General features: G+C 32.7%; 1 protein-coding gene across 3 annotated transcripts in view; it reads right to left on the bottom strand.

Annotated features, from left to right (window-relative positions):
• The window catches only part of LOC142332914 (FERM, ARHGEF and pleckstrin domain-containing protein 1-like), a 410,843-nt gene that overhangs the window by 377,309 nt on the left and 18,084 nt on the right, over window positions 1-15,450 (bottom strand). The gene's annotated exons all lie outside the window — the stretch shown is intronic.

Raw genomic sequence — 15,450 nt, 5'->3', positions numbered from 1 at the left:
ACATTTCTGTTAAAATACTGCCAATACATCACACTTAAAAGCAACAAATATTTACAACCGATGAAGCGTTTTGTTTAAGAAACGTTCGTTTGATCGATTTAAAAATATTTGAATAGATAATAACAAAATACCGTATAAAATGTTATTTGAGCCATTAAAAATTTTCCGAAAACCTTCAGTTAAAATAATAAACGAAGCCAGATATTCAATTCGTTTCAAAATCAACGTCGATCAAATTTGCCTTTGATTTTTCTGGAAAGATAACATTGGAAGTAAACCACAAGGTACGTGACATTATTAAGCCCGTAACAGACAGCGTAACCCTTTATTATTGCAATATACAGTATCTGATTGTTCAATTAAAATACTTTTAATTCAGCAAACGCTAAATTCTGAACCTTTTTCAGTTTAAGGACCAGTAAAGTATCTCAAAAATTCTACCGACCGCTCAGATATGTAAGTCTCACCCTATGCGGGAATTATCAACATTTGGGACATACTGTGTCACTTATAACACAGTTAATTAAATTGGAAGTAAGCTATTAAAAGTAAATTATCAATGAACAAAGGATTCTATCTTTATTCTGAAAATAAATCTTGATTATGTAACTTACTTTTAATTAGGTGGATGAGCTTATCGGCCCTTGCACAGTTCTGGCTCGATTTAATTATTATATGTTTTGATTGGATAATTTTCAATTTAATTAAAGTCAACCTGTAGACCGTCCGTCCTATCATAGCGGACTACAAGTTGAGATAACTCTGCTTTAATTCAATTTCAGCTATCCTATCTACGTCAATACCACGGGTGTGCAATATTACGGGCTAAATTAAGGACCACTTTCCAGTAAGCAAGTAGATGTTAAAACGTACAAATATGTTATAAACACACCAAAAACCATAAACTCTGGAGCGGAAAGGCCGATTTAGTAAAATGCTTTTCTCAAAAATATTGGTAAATATTAAAACGTTGAAATATAACTTCGTTTATTTTGTCTGATGAATTAATTTACGACAAAAGTTAACAAAGAAACTTGTACGTAGAAATAAGGATATAAAGTTTTGCAGCGTATGAAAAATACCATGCCTTATCGGAATTTGAACCCGGGACACTCCGATGAAAGGCCGAGACGCTATCACTCCCTCACGGAGATCGGCATTGTTGATAAATTTTAAATACGAAGGTTGTTAAGCAACTTAAACTAGAGATACTAATAGATTTTTAGAAACCTAAAATAAAATTATTTTTTTTTAAATTACATTTCGACTTCAATTATACCTTTTCTAGATTAAAATAAAAATCATAATGTGAAAAAAATATGTAACAATATTTTATTGCCGACCTCCGTGGCTGAGTAGGTAGCGGCTCGGCATTTTGTGCGGAGGTACCGGGTTCGAATCCCGGTAAGGCAAGGCACCTTTCACACGCTAACAATCGCCACCGGTTTAATGATAATTCCTGTTGATGCCTTCTTTCATTAAAAAAAATATTACAATGAAAATAAGATATAATAAATAATTTAAGGGTATCATTTTAGTTGTATGTATAATTATTATTTATAGAATGCATCTCGCGAAAACAAAATTTTGCCTTTGAAGGTTTACAACTTACGAACCACTGGTTGGAAAAGTTACGTTTTTACACCATACTAAACATTTTTTTCTGTTTTAAGCTTATGAAATTCAATTAAAGATAATCTGTAGTGACAACAGGAAATTACAAATAAAAAGTACGGTTTTTTTTTGTTTTTTTTTTTTATAATAGAAGAGAGAAAACTTTTAGATACGTTGTAATGTTTAAATATAATAAATTTTAATATAGCTTCCTTAATAATTACAGTTTTTTTTTTGTTTGTTCTTCAATCTTCGACTCCCTATACACCAAGATATAGCCGATCTGGATACAGATAGACTACGATGTAGGAGAGAGACTATGAGAACTGCCGAAAAGCTGGCTGCGTTGGGGTTCAATTTGACAGATTCCTGGGAACGAAACTGGACGGAGACCTGTTCTCCTCGATGCCGGAAACGTCCCTTGGTAGGAAGAAACCTCCCGCCTTCGAACAGCCTTTTCTTTTTTTTCCTGTTTAGCCTCCGGTAACTACCGTTTAGATAATACTTCAGAGGATGAATGAGGATGATATGTATGAGTGTAAATGAAGTGTAGTCTTGTACATTCTCAGTTCGACCATTCCTGAGATGTGTGGTTAATTGAAACCCAACCACCAAAGAACACCGGTATCCACGATCTAGTATTCAAATCCGTGTAAAAATAACTGGCTTTACTAGGACTTGAACGCTGGAACTCTCGACTTCCAAATCAGCTGATTTGGGAAGACGCGTTCACCAGACCAACCCGGTGGGTTCGAACAGCCTGGTAGAGTATGAACGTCAATCAATAGAATCCGTACCAACCACGGCAGATGTACGGACTCTTTTCACAAATGGGGTAAGACGCCGTCTTCAAGTTACGGTAGTGGAGCCGACAAGCAAACCTCCACCGCATAGTCGCGGAATGTCCAAATAGGGCCTATGGAGGAAACTTCGATGACGTGATGGCAACAGACGCTGCAACTCAATACGTTTTAAAATTGAATGTGTATCTGTCTAACATAGATAATAATAATTGTTTTACCTATCCAGATTTCACGATGTCTAACTTTATATACAATGTGAAATTATATTCATCTCTCATAAGATAAATAAATAAATATGTGTGTCTGTCTGTCTGTGTGTGTGTGTGTGTGTTTTAACGTAATACTGTAAATTTAAACTCATTAGGGTAAGAACCGATCTCATAGTTCTAAAAATGTTAACTTGCTCTTTAGATGAGAGTTACATCGAATCATTGTAAACCTTAAAAAAACAATCCATTCTTAAAAGATGAATTATTTTATAATGTGATTATCAGTAGCCTAGACATAAAGTTCCTAAAATTTATAAAATTAAGCATATTCTGAAATATTTATTTTTTTAAGATACTAATTTACCGTAAAATGTTTTAATTGTTAAAAAACGCCTAGTAAAATTTAGTTACAAAATAAATAAAAAAAAACAATTCATAAATTTTATATTGTTAATGCAGTACCTTAGTAAGGAATTTTTGTTTAAAAATTCAGTCTGTGACGGAATGGGGTTGTGTGAGGTAGGGAGGGAAGGCGGGCCCTGCCTCAAAAAAAATAATTAAGAGAATTTCTAGGTTTTATTGAATCTAACTATTAATAAAAACAGAAAATTACTTTTGGAAGACGGTTATGTTCAATTATAAAAATTACTTACATTAATTTATTAAATTATTACGAATTTCTTCCATTTCTTTACGGTAACATAAATTAATGCAAAATTAATGCATTCCTCGATAAAAGCAAAAGCAGATAAGTATAAATCGATTACCGTAGTAGTTTAAGCCTAAATAGTATTTAAAATGAATAATAAAATTAACTATTAGTATCTGTAAGGATCACTTTTTAAATCGTAGAAAAAATCTTTTCTACGCTTCAACAGGAGAAAGGAATTAGTCAATTCTCAACACCTCTTGTCAGCAGACAATTTACCTAATGCTGCTTGTTCCTTATATAACAAACATCACTAATATAGGTACATGTGGGGGAATTTATATCATTTGGACACAGTATTTATAGAAAAATGACAATTTAAAAAAAGAAAAGGTAAAAAGAATTAAGAAAAATTCTGGTTTTTACCAAAATGTCAGACGTCTAGTACGGGACAAGAAAGTACAAGCAACGCATAAAGAAGTAAATCTTATTTGGGTTTGTATAGAAACGTTTTGAATTTTTTTCATGGTACTGTGTTATTCATGTAACATTTTAGAAATTAACAGTGAAGACTTGCTGCGTACATTATTGTTGCCATCAAACTGAAATTTATTTGACAGACGCAATATTGATAATTGTATCCTATCTATTTAACTATTAACCAATGTATAATAGTCCATTGTTAATTCCTAGCAAGTCTTGATTAATTTGCTCATGGTCCGTAGAATATCTTCATTGCCATCAACATTAAATAAGGTATTATCATTAAAACTGTCTTCATTACTTATCTCGGTTAAGTAACAAATATTTTCCTCCTCATTTTAACTGGTACATATATCAATTCCCAATTTTAAAGGACTGCTCAGTTCTTCGGTCATATTCAGTTCGGGATGGTAGTTTATTCAATGACAATTGAACCCTAATGTTCAACATAATCCAAGGCTTCATTTAGGTACTTGTAGGATGTTACTGTGAAGTTCTTATTCCAGTAATAAGGAATTGTTCACCATGTGTTTGAGTCGACCTTGACTCGCTCATTCTATCACGTAAAAACAAAAAAAAAATTACGATATTGAGACTGTAAAGTGGATAGGACAACACCCTCCGATCAGACTTGAATATTTTCTCTCGTGTTTAGAACGAAAGCTTTTATGGGAGCGGCATTTATCATACAGAATTACGTTTTGAAAGGTAATCAGGACATTTCCTCTTACTGCAGGTTTCAACTTTATTTTCTAGCAATAGTTACAATAGTACTCCCTGTTGCTCACACGTTACTCTTTCAAAGAGTAATAAATTAGGCCTTTATAGTTCCAAAACACCATTCGCATCGCTTTACTGGTTGACGCGTAAACTGAACGTTTCCAATCCATACTCGTTTGGATTTCAGCTCAAAATTATTACTCCAAAATGATTATTAGCAATGCAAACTAAAAAAGTATCATCTTCCGCTAAACACCGTCGTTTAAGTTCCGTACAAATGTGAATTCGGATTTGTGATTTTGAGTCAACCGACTCGGATCCCCACTTCAACATGGTTTGCAGTAATTCAGCTTATCATGGATAATAATTTTCAGTAATTTGCAGAAAGTCAGTCAAAACTTCCAATTTTGGTAACACACGTTTTACCATATTTTAACGTACGCGAGTGAGTTTTGACCGGTTTTACACCTTCAGAAAATAGAAATCGTATCATACCATGCTGTTCTCCCGCGGTTGATGCCTCAAGCGCAGCCGACATTTTGAAAGAACACAGGTTATATTAATGAAAATTCCTTTTGAATAAATTGTGATTTCAGGGGTGTAAGCTTGAACATCAGTCAGTACAATATGTTCTATTAATTTACCGCCGTTATCATTTATCTCCTTAATTATAAAACGACCCTCGTAGAGTGACATGTTACTAAGTGCAACGATTAATAGCGCATGCTATAACTAAAATCGACTCATGTTATTACAAAATGTGAGAATATTTGTCTTGTTTATAGCAAAAATCTTATCTATAAGTTGTTTGTAAAAATGAAAGATGTTGCAAACATTTGCTAATAGCAATGTTACAGGATATCTCAAAACATTTCTAATAACGCATCATCGCTCGTCATTTTCATTAATCCTCTGTCATTAAATGTCATCATTTTCGTGAAAAATATTTACCCGTATTGTTTATAGAGATAACATTTTTTAATTAAATTGTGACGGTGAACCTAATGAAACGAAATGTAACGAAGGTGACATGGTAAAATTAACATAATTGTTGAAAGAAAACCTGTAGACTATCTGTTCCGAATGTAAAGTCAGGAATAAAAAACAAAACGTATGGAGTGAAATGGGAATAAATAACGCTAAAGTTGAAAAGAAGTTGCGATGTCTGATAAGCAAATTTCAAAGAGACGCTAATTAACTTATGAATAGATCAGGTACAGAAGGTTTAAAATAAAATTATCTCTGATTTAATACGCTATCATTCATAAAAGATAGAAATATTCAACGCCGTTCTCAGTGAGCAGGTGTGAACGGATGAAAATAATCAAGAAATTAATTACATGAGAAATATGAAAATAAATTTCCACTGCACTAATTACTTATAATTTTGTTTTAATATTTCGTTAATATTATTAATTCGTTAATATTTCGTTTTAATATTATTATTTCGTTATTTTCGGTCCAGTCATTTTCATTAACAATTCAAAATCAGAACTGGCGATGCTTAAAAAGTTTTTCAAACTACCAACACAGCGAATTTCCATACTGGAAGAATCAATATCATACTTTTTCACGTCAACCATCAAATTTTGGTAATCTTTTCGGTCTTGTAGTAAAAGCCGCGCTCAGTATTTTCGTTTTCGTCTCCAAGAAGCCAGAATGTTACATATACGAAAGGTGGATAAAAAAATAAGTTACACCCTTGCCGTCTTCTTGAACTGAAAGGTATATTATAATATCTTGTGGTGGCAGCACTAGTTGTGTTGTCTTCACGCTCCCCCTAGCAGCAATTCTGCACGACATTCAGTACGTGTGTAGTGTCGTCAATATGGCGTGTCGTCTAGAGGTTTCGTCCAGCATAGAAGTGCGTTCAGTAATCCGATTTTTGTGGGCAAAAAATTACAATTGTTGTGAAATTCATCGCCAAATTGTTGAGATATATGGTGAGAATGCAATACCAAACCCCATGATCACAAAATGGTGCCACATGTTCAGAAGCGAAAGAAGAAATGCGAGTGACGAACTGCGTGCTGGGCGTCCTTCAACTGCAAACATGACAGGTAATGGAACGCATGAATGAAATGATCTTGAGTAACCGGCGCATTAAAATTAGAGAGATTGCATGTGAATCTTCGTTTTGCATCTGCTCTTTCTTTTCTTCAACGTTATAACAGGACTGGTCCACAGTTTTTGAAGCAAATCATTACACGGGATGTGAGAGCTGGATGTTTCGCTACACTCCTGAGACTAAACAAGCATCACATGATTAGAGACACAGTCGCAGCCGCATTGTTCGCCGGAACCTAAAAAGTGAAAACATCCCCACATGTTGAAAAGGTTATGCTGACAGTCTTTTTCGTTTCTGAAGGAGTTGTTTACGATGAATTTATGCCCCGAGGAACAACAATCAATGCCGAATCTTACTGTAAGACTTTAAAAAAATTGCGTGAAGCTATTAAAGATCGAAGACCGGGAAAATTGAGCGATGGGGTCGTTTTTCTTCACGACAACGCTACTCCTCATTCAGCTCATGTAAAAAAAGGAGTTATTGCAAAAGTTCAAGCGGGAAGTGTGGTCTCATCCGCCTTACAGACATGACCAAGAACCGCTGCGACTACCACCTGTTTGGTTCTCTCAAGCGAGAGCTGAGAGGGGAGCGTTTTGCTAATGATGATGAACTGAAGGAAGCGGTTCTTAAATGGTTAAAGGAAATTGGACGAAATTTTTATGAGAGTGAAATTGAAAAACTTGTGTAAAAAGTTTTAGAAAATCTTGGTGATTATGTCGAAAAATAGATAAAATTATGTGGTTTTTTGTTCAATAAAAAAATTGCCTTATAAATGTGTGTTTGTTTCATAGAGGGGGTAACTTAGTTTGTGATCGTCCCTCGTACTATTACAAACACTAATGTTATATAACATAGGTATTGTAAACCTGCCTTAAGAAGGAAAATTTAATTTATTTTGTCATTTTTCAGCTTATTGAATTTAATTATTTCATATAGCTGTGATCTCAAGATGGATTTTCTGAATAATTACTGTTTCGATAACAAATTGTGCGGTTTAAGTTTTCATTGTATTAGAATTGCAACTGGGATACTAAATGAAGTAATAACTAAATGGCGCGTTTTCAAGGATCTCAGCACCTCAAAACAATAATGTGTAAAATATGGTTAATTAGTATTAAAGACACAAAGAACATTTTGTTTATAATGAATACAAACATACAGAAGACATGGTCTATTAAAAATGACTCATACAATTACAAAAAATACAGTAAATAATAATTCTTGAGTAAGATAATTTATTAAATATTGAAATATAACTGCAGCCGAACAAATTAGCCGAATCAGATAATTTATATCATTATGTAAGTTACATGAGTTACATTATTACTATTATCTTTCTGTAGGAAAAACAGTAATTTAAAAAATTTAAATTAAAATAATAAAAAAAACGTAAATGTAAGTAAATAAAAACTGAAAGATTAATGAATACGGTTTAATGCCACTACATATTTTACAGTACTGTATTTTGACAACAAATTAAAATGTGTGTTAAGTTTGTGTAAGAGACCCGATTATAAGAAATCATTCTAAGTTAAAACTTAAACTTCAAAACTCCTCTAAAATCCTACCTTCGAAGATTTTTACCTTTCACAACTACTTCAATTCAACCAAAACACTATTCGCATTCTTGATTACAATAAAAAAGAGAAAGAATAAAACTGTTAAAAAATGCATGACTTTTGGTCAGGTTCGGTCGCTTGGTGGAATTTGAGGATCCCAATTTAGTAAATATTAATTTACATGCGTAATTAGACGACAACAGAAGAAACCACAATGAAAAACAACCATCATGGCGATCACAACAAAACTTCAAAGTTTAGGGCATTTTTTGGGTTGAGATTGCGAGTTTGCAACATTTTTTTGCAAGTGACCTTAATTAGACGAAATCTCGAGATAATGAGGGTGGTCTTGCCCTATAACCTCACCCCCTTCACCTTTTGACATCAATGCCCCATATATATAAAATATATATAAGTATATATATATAAAATATATATTTTGACCAATTTGGTCAAAATTGGTTCAGTAGTTCTGAAAATATAAGTTGATTTTGAGGCCAATACCGAGCGCGCGCGCAAACATTAACATCCGGAAAAATTCCATCCGGTTTTTTTTTCCCTTAGGTGTCAAAACGTCAAGATCCGGTGAAAACCGTATATACCCAAATCGCACAAACATTAACATCCGGGAAAAATTCCATCCGGTTTTTTTTCCTTAGGTGTCAAAACGTCAAGATCCGGTGAAAACCGCATATACCCAAATTGGACCGATTACAATATTTCCCCTCTAGAGCTACAGCTCTCTGCTATAGCACTACCTAGACGGGAAGTAAAAATGAATAAAAACAACATGAAAACGTAAAATAACAGCATTCCTTGAATATAACCTCTGATTAGCTGTAAGTCAAGTTTTATATACAGCCCAGCCAGTTCCAACTGTTTCTAGAACGGTAAAACTACGCGAATCAGGGATCAGCTCGTCCTGCTGGCAGCGATCTTCGTTAAGCGCTTAGCCACAGCACGTGATAACTTTAAAATGTCATTTTGCTTTGATATGGACATGTAGATATCTGAAATGAAATCGAATGTATACTGAATTTGATCCCGATGTCATTTCTGAACCTAATATGATAATTCGATGTTTCAGTTCAGCGACGGTGAGAAATAAAATGGAAAAACGTACGAGGATCATCAAATATAAACCGGTCTTTTTTAGCACTTATTAGTACAGAATAAAAATACAAAAAACATTTACTCCTTTTCTTTGTAATCTCCCTGAAGTTCTACGCATTTTTCTCTAAGTATAAGGAACTTATGAATATTTTTCATAAAAAGTCTCACGACGCATAAAAAGTCACGAACCGATTGCGTTGCAAACTCCTCTACTTTTTGTCGCTCTGATTTTTAGTGTCCTTTTAACGCGTCTTTTAATGGCCCAAACAAAAATAAATCGCAGGGGGATAAATCTGGACTGCAAGGGAAATGTTCTAAGATTTCCAAATAACTTTCTGCCAGTTTATCCCGAGTAGTAACTGCTGTACAAGACCAGGTATTATCGTAAAGCAAAATCTCTGATCGTCTGACGCAGTCTTTTGTTCTCTAGGCGGCTTTCACTTTGTCAAAGAGATAGCAATAGTACGCAGCATTCACAGGGCGTCGTTCGTAAAAGAGAAACGTAAAAGAACGCGCCGTACATATCATATTAATTTTACTAATGACGCATCATATAAATTTACGGACTGTTAAAAAATTCTCTAGATTACCGTTGCTTCAAAATCTGAAGTTGTAGGTGTTCATCATAATTGTTATACAACATGCTGACTCATCTTTAAACATTACGTTTCCAGGAATGCCTTAGTCCTCCATTATACATCCAATTAAACATTTCCGTACAGTAGCGATTCAAACCTAATTTAAGCTAGTTTTATTAAAAAATGACACCAAAAGATTCAATAAGAATTAATGGCGTATATTTTACTATAAGCTTTTAAAATTATGAAGTCAAGTTTGAATCGTTCTATATTTAGAGGCTATAAAATTTTATAAGAGATATAACGAGAAATAACTGAATTCAGCAGATTAATTTAAAATTGAGGAAGTTTATAATAGCTTTATATACTCCATCCCCCATTACGTAACAAGAAATTTTATTAATCACAAGTAAAGGGAACCCGCCCCCGTCTTAATTTTATACGACGGATTCGTCCGTCAGTCTTCAATCAACTTCCTGCAATTCAGTAATTCCCCTTAACTAGATACCGTTAGATTTAATAAAAAAAATTTTACAATTGGCTATATCTAAATGGTCTCTTTTATTAAATCCATATAAGAAAAAATATAAGTAACCTTAAAAAATGTTAAATACTAATTTTTATTAACTTAATCCACTCGTTAAAAAAATTCGAAAAACAAGGAAGATTATTAATGCGACCTTTACACGCTTTTTATTATCTTTTATTCATAAATTTATAACACATATATATTTTTTTTTTTTTTCATTAACAAATGCACGAATGTGAGATTATGCTTTATTCATCCTCAAACGAACAGACTTTGATGAATTTTCTAATGGAAGAATTCCCTATGGGGATTCTCGTTGCACATTTTTCTTCACATTTTTCTAACAAAAAATTGCATTGCTTGAAACAATAGCAATACATGATTCCATTTAATTTCGTCATAATTGGTTACGATTCGCATTCAGTAGAGCGGACGCAAAATTCTTATACATACATTTGTATATAAACATTGAAGAATCGTGTTGAGGAGACTCTAAAAAATAAGGAAACTATAAAATCTGACCAAGCGGGGTGGCGATTTCTACAATTTTTTTTTTGGAAATCTGGTAAAAAAAGTAAATAAAATATATTTATTGTATTACTGGTTAGTATTTAAATTTCTCTATTATTTATTTAAATATTACCTAAGAGATCTATCCTGAGTACTGTGTTTACCTTTCTTAGCTTCATTCTTTTATTACATGTTGACGCGTTTCGAAATAACTCTATTGACAAAAATGTGGTTTATCTGAAATTGAAATTTTTATTTGAAAGCCGCCGTTTTGTTTGTATAAAAAATAGAGGGTTGAAATTTTCATAGAACATTTTTAGTTAGAACCTTGTTAAAAGGTAAAGTTTTAATAGAATCGGTAGGAGAATGGGCGAGCGACACTAAATCAAAACGTATACCTCTTCGTGGGACGCATTTAAAATTCAAGAACCACTAAATTTGATTAAAATGAATCTTTTATCGATGTTGTTCTTGCCGTAAACCTTTTTCAGAACACTCCACCAGGTGATAAGTTAAGCTTAAACTAAAAGCGACTCGTGTTTGCAGTGTCATTTTTCTTATTTTAATATTTTAAATCGCTGACACGTTGTTTAACAAACAGCTATACCATTCCCAAAAGTGAAATTTAACGAAATAACGGAATTTTATTTTACTATTTAATTTAACAAAATCGGGTAAAGTACCTTTACAGTTACTACAAAGAAGCAATTTTATTGTAATATAATCTTCTTCAGTAAGAGCCATAACGTAATTTTGTGTACAGAACGCTATTTATTTATTTACTGTACATGTAAGTTACTTACATAAATGATACCAAAGAGAGTATACGTTTATTTATACGTGTATGTTATCTTAGCATTTCGAACACAATTATTAAATCAAGAATTTCGTCTTTACAACTTTTTTCCTGTTTAGCCTCCGGGAATCACCGTCAAGTATTACTTAAGAGGATGAATGAGATTGATATTTACACTTATATGATATATAAGTTATATATATGCTTTGATATCTCATATATATGAGATTTTTAAACTACACTTGGCAAAGCGGTTTTTGACTGTTGCTTTTTAATTCTTTCCTACATTCGACTATAAAATAAATTGCCTACATCAAATTGACACTGCACTGACATCTTTAGCCGTAGAGGAAGAAGTCAATATATATATATGCTTCAATTGTTACCTCCCTCCCTATAGCATTTAAACGACTTGCATCACTAATAAAATTGTGTTATTTTAAGAGTGAAATAAAAAAACAAAACGAACTAGTGGGTCTTTTAAGCGTAATATTTAAACCGACGTAATTATACAATAATTTACCGATGTTTCTGTTTTTTCAAAACTGCCCCCACTTAAACGGCTGCTCTGATTAACCGATTATCCTATTAACCGGTATTCACTATATAACGTACACAAACACGATGGTGCACACTGTATAATATATGAAGAGACAGGAAGAATGAGAGAGAACAAACAGAATTATGTTTATTACTATTAGAATTAAGTGTCATATATCATTTTCACATGGCAACAATGCGAAAGAAAAAAAATAAACAAGGACAACAAAAACTGTTGACGTTTGTTACTCTTCACTTAAACTTAACAAAAAAACAGAATACGTTAAAAAGAACGTACAATAACCAAAACTGCATACGTGTTACTACTGTTCACCCGTTTAAGGCTACAGCATCTTTTAAAAACAAAGCGCGCGTTAATATAGACACAGATACATAAATACATATACAGTGAATAACAGTTTTATTTACGCCAATACAGCGTGTTAAATATATTCTTATTATAATAATAATTAATATATGGAACACAATATATACTGTACATTTTCTTTTTTTTTTTTATACAGACATAAATACATGACAAGTGACCTTGGTTTAATTATTTGAGCATAAAGTTTTTATCTTGCTTCATACGTTTTTTCTTTTTTAAATCACATCCACACATTTTTAATACGTCAACATTAATTAATTGTTATAACAAAATCGATTGTACACATCGTACATTATAAAATCTATTACATAAACCTAACCTTAATATTTCATATATATACAGACACAAAAAAATAACCGAAACAAACAGGATGTAAAAAGCCGACAACAGTAAAGCGCTTTTGTTAAATTGCCAATAATTTTACCGAATAAATTACCGTTACGTTAACTATGAAAAAGCCGTAATAAACCTGAAGCGACTGTAGAAGCTTCGTAAATGCAAATAGTTCTTTCTAATTTTCCATATTCTCTTTTAAAATCTGTACGAACTCTCAAAGTGAAAATTAACTTGCAGGAAACAGACGAAGAGAAATAAGAACTTAACGAAAATTTAAAATCTTTTACATAATAAATAATGTATCGTAATTATTTATTTCATTTATAACTTATGGTCTTGGCGTTTTATGAAATTTGTTTCCCGGTAACAGTGAACATTTTTAATCATTAATTATTTATAATTTAATTTATCACTTTCAATAATTTTTTGGGGGGTTTTTCGTATTTCTCCCCCGCAATGTCTTTTTATAATAACGATTAAACTCATTAAGAAAATAATAATTATTATTTTTTAATCACTTACCCACATATTGATATTAAAAATGATAATGATATGTATTACCAGTAATAAGTTTTAACAAAGGAATTATTGTTCTGCACTATTTTATTTCATTTCATTTCATATTGAAATTTTAAAATTAGATGTTTTACGTGTAAGAAATTTACAACGATGCCATTGTCAATATTACACCTACTACACTTCGGGAGAGCAAAAAAAGCATTTATATCAGTAATTGCTCTAACAAATCATTTCCCCGATGACGTCTCCACATAAACTCACTCAGATAAGAATCGAACATTTTTCTATTAGTGCCGCACTACTTTCCGTTCCGTAATTTGGCGGAAGACCACAGATTTCACACGTTGGGTGTGAGCCCCCGATTGCGGATTTACAAAATTCTCTGCACGGTTTATTGTAAGGTGTTCAAAATTCAACTTCGGAGTACTTTGATAAGATGCCCACATATCCGACAGATGTGCCCGGTCTAATACATTCACGAATGACTTTTAGTAATTTCTACCGTACGATCGGGGACCGCGTAAAAAAAACTCTTCGGTTTCCCGACAAATCCCACCGAACAACCATCCCTGAGGATAAATCGATCAGACTTGTACTTGCATCTGGAGGAACAGGATGCATCTATTCCAATTGTTATGTTTTGATCGCCTTTTATTACCGGATTCCGTATCAAACTGTCTGCGCACACTTCCCGCAGGTAGTTCTCCCAGGAACAGCAGTTCACAGCATCGGAACTCATCTATAGTTCAGGAATAAGTTATAAAGTGGAGATATCATTACTTTCAGAAAAAAATGTACATATCTGTTTTAATGAAGAGTAGGATTTATTATCTTAAAGAATGTTTATAACGGTTTTGTGTAACTAATGTCAAACGGCAAACAACAATTTTGGTTGACGTATTCGACAGAATTTAGTTTTATTTATTAAATATATTTTTACTAAAACAGAGTTTTAAGTAAAATTAAAGGATGGGATAAAAGGTTTCTTCCTTAAAGAAACCTGGATCAGTTCTCCATCTGCTTAGTCATTTATTTGGGTAAGTTCATTCAGGTGTAATTTAATATTTCAAAAAAGGGGAATTTCTTAAAATAAATCTCAAAACGTTGATTTTTGCCGATGTTATTCTGAACAAAAAGTATCCATCCCCGATCATCCAAGGAATTTCGGAATTGTTGGCAACTAATTTTGATCGGAAAAACATAAATTTGAACAGTTATTCCACTTCTTGGAGTTTAGGTACTGTTTTATAACGAGTACCTGTAGTATTAAATAAAACGCTTGTACGTGCGAATAAGAAAATTGAAATGTGTAGAGTATGAAAAATGTCATGCCTGACCGGAATTCGAACCCGGGACCTCCGGATGAAAGTCCGAGACGCTACCAGTCCCGTCACACAGATGAGCGGATGGATCCTGCTATTTTTACTACTCTTGATGGTGTAATTCAATATCCGCAATTCGCCTTTTAAATAATCGTTAGGATTTCTATTGGTGAATATTTTAATACTTTGAGAGAAGTAATCTTTGGCAATGTTCTTAAACGAGAATTTTTTATTCAATCTGACGGATAAAGAGCTTTAAAAAAGTTAAGTATTTATCGGATTAATAAGAACCTCCTCCTAATCCCGCTATATCGTACATAAACGGGTGAAATAAATAAATAAATAAGGTATCAGAGAGCGAGTCGGGGAGTTTGATAAAAAATAAAAAACAAGTGGAAGAAGGTGGAAGGGAGAAAGGATGAGAAAATAAATACCAGATACACTTCACAAATAAAAAAAAAAAAGAAGGAACGTAAAAGATAAAAATAAGAAAACAGAGATTGAATTACTGTAATACTAGAAGGATCAATCAAATTTACTGTGCGCTCCTCTCGGATTCAATCAGTGTTGATCTTGTTGGTTGATACCCAACCTGAATTTGCTATTTTTTCACTTTTTTCAATACGATATGAAAAACATTACACAACTGTTTACAATGATACGACTTCTTCGAAATCTTTTTCAGACAAATAAAAAAAAACACTCTATATTTAA

Source organism: Lycorma delicatula, chromosome 12, assembly GCF_047948215.1.
Source record: "Lycorma delicatula isolate Av1 chromosome 12, ASM4794821v1, whole genome shotgun sequence".
In the NCBI taxonomy this organism is placed as follows: Eukaryota; Metazoa; Arthropoda; class Insecta; order Hemiptera; family Fulgoridae; genus Lycorma; species Lycorma delicatula.
The sequence above is the reverse complement of the archived record's forward strand: the minus strand, read 5'-3'. Positions and strand labels throughout refer to the sequence as shown.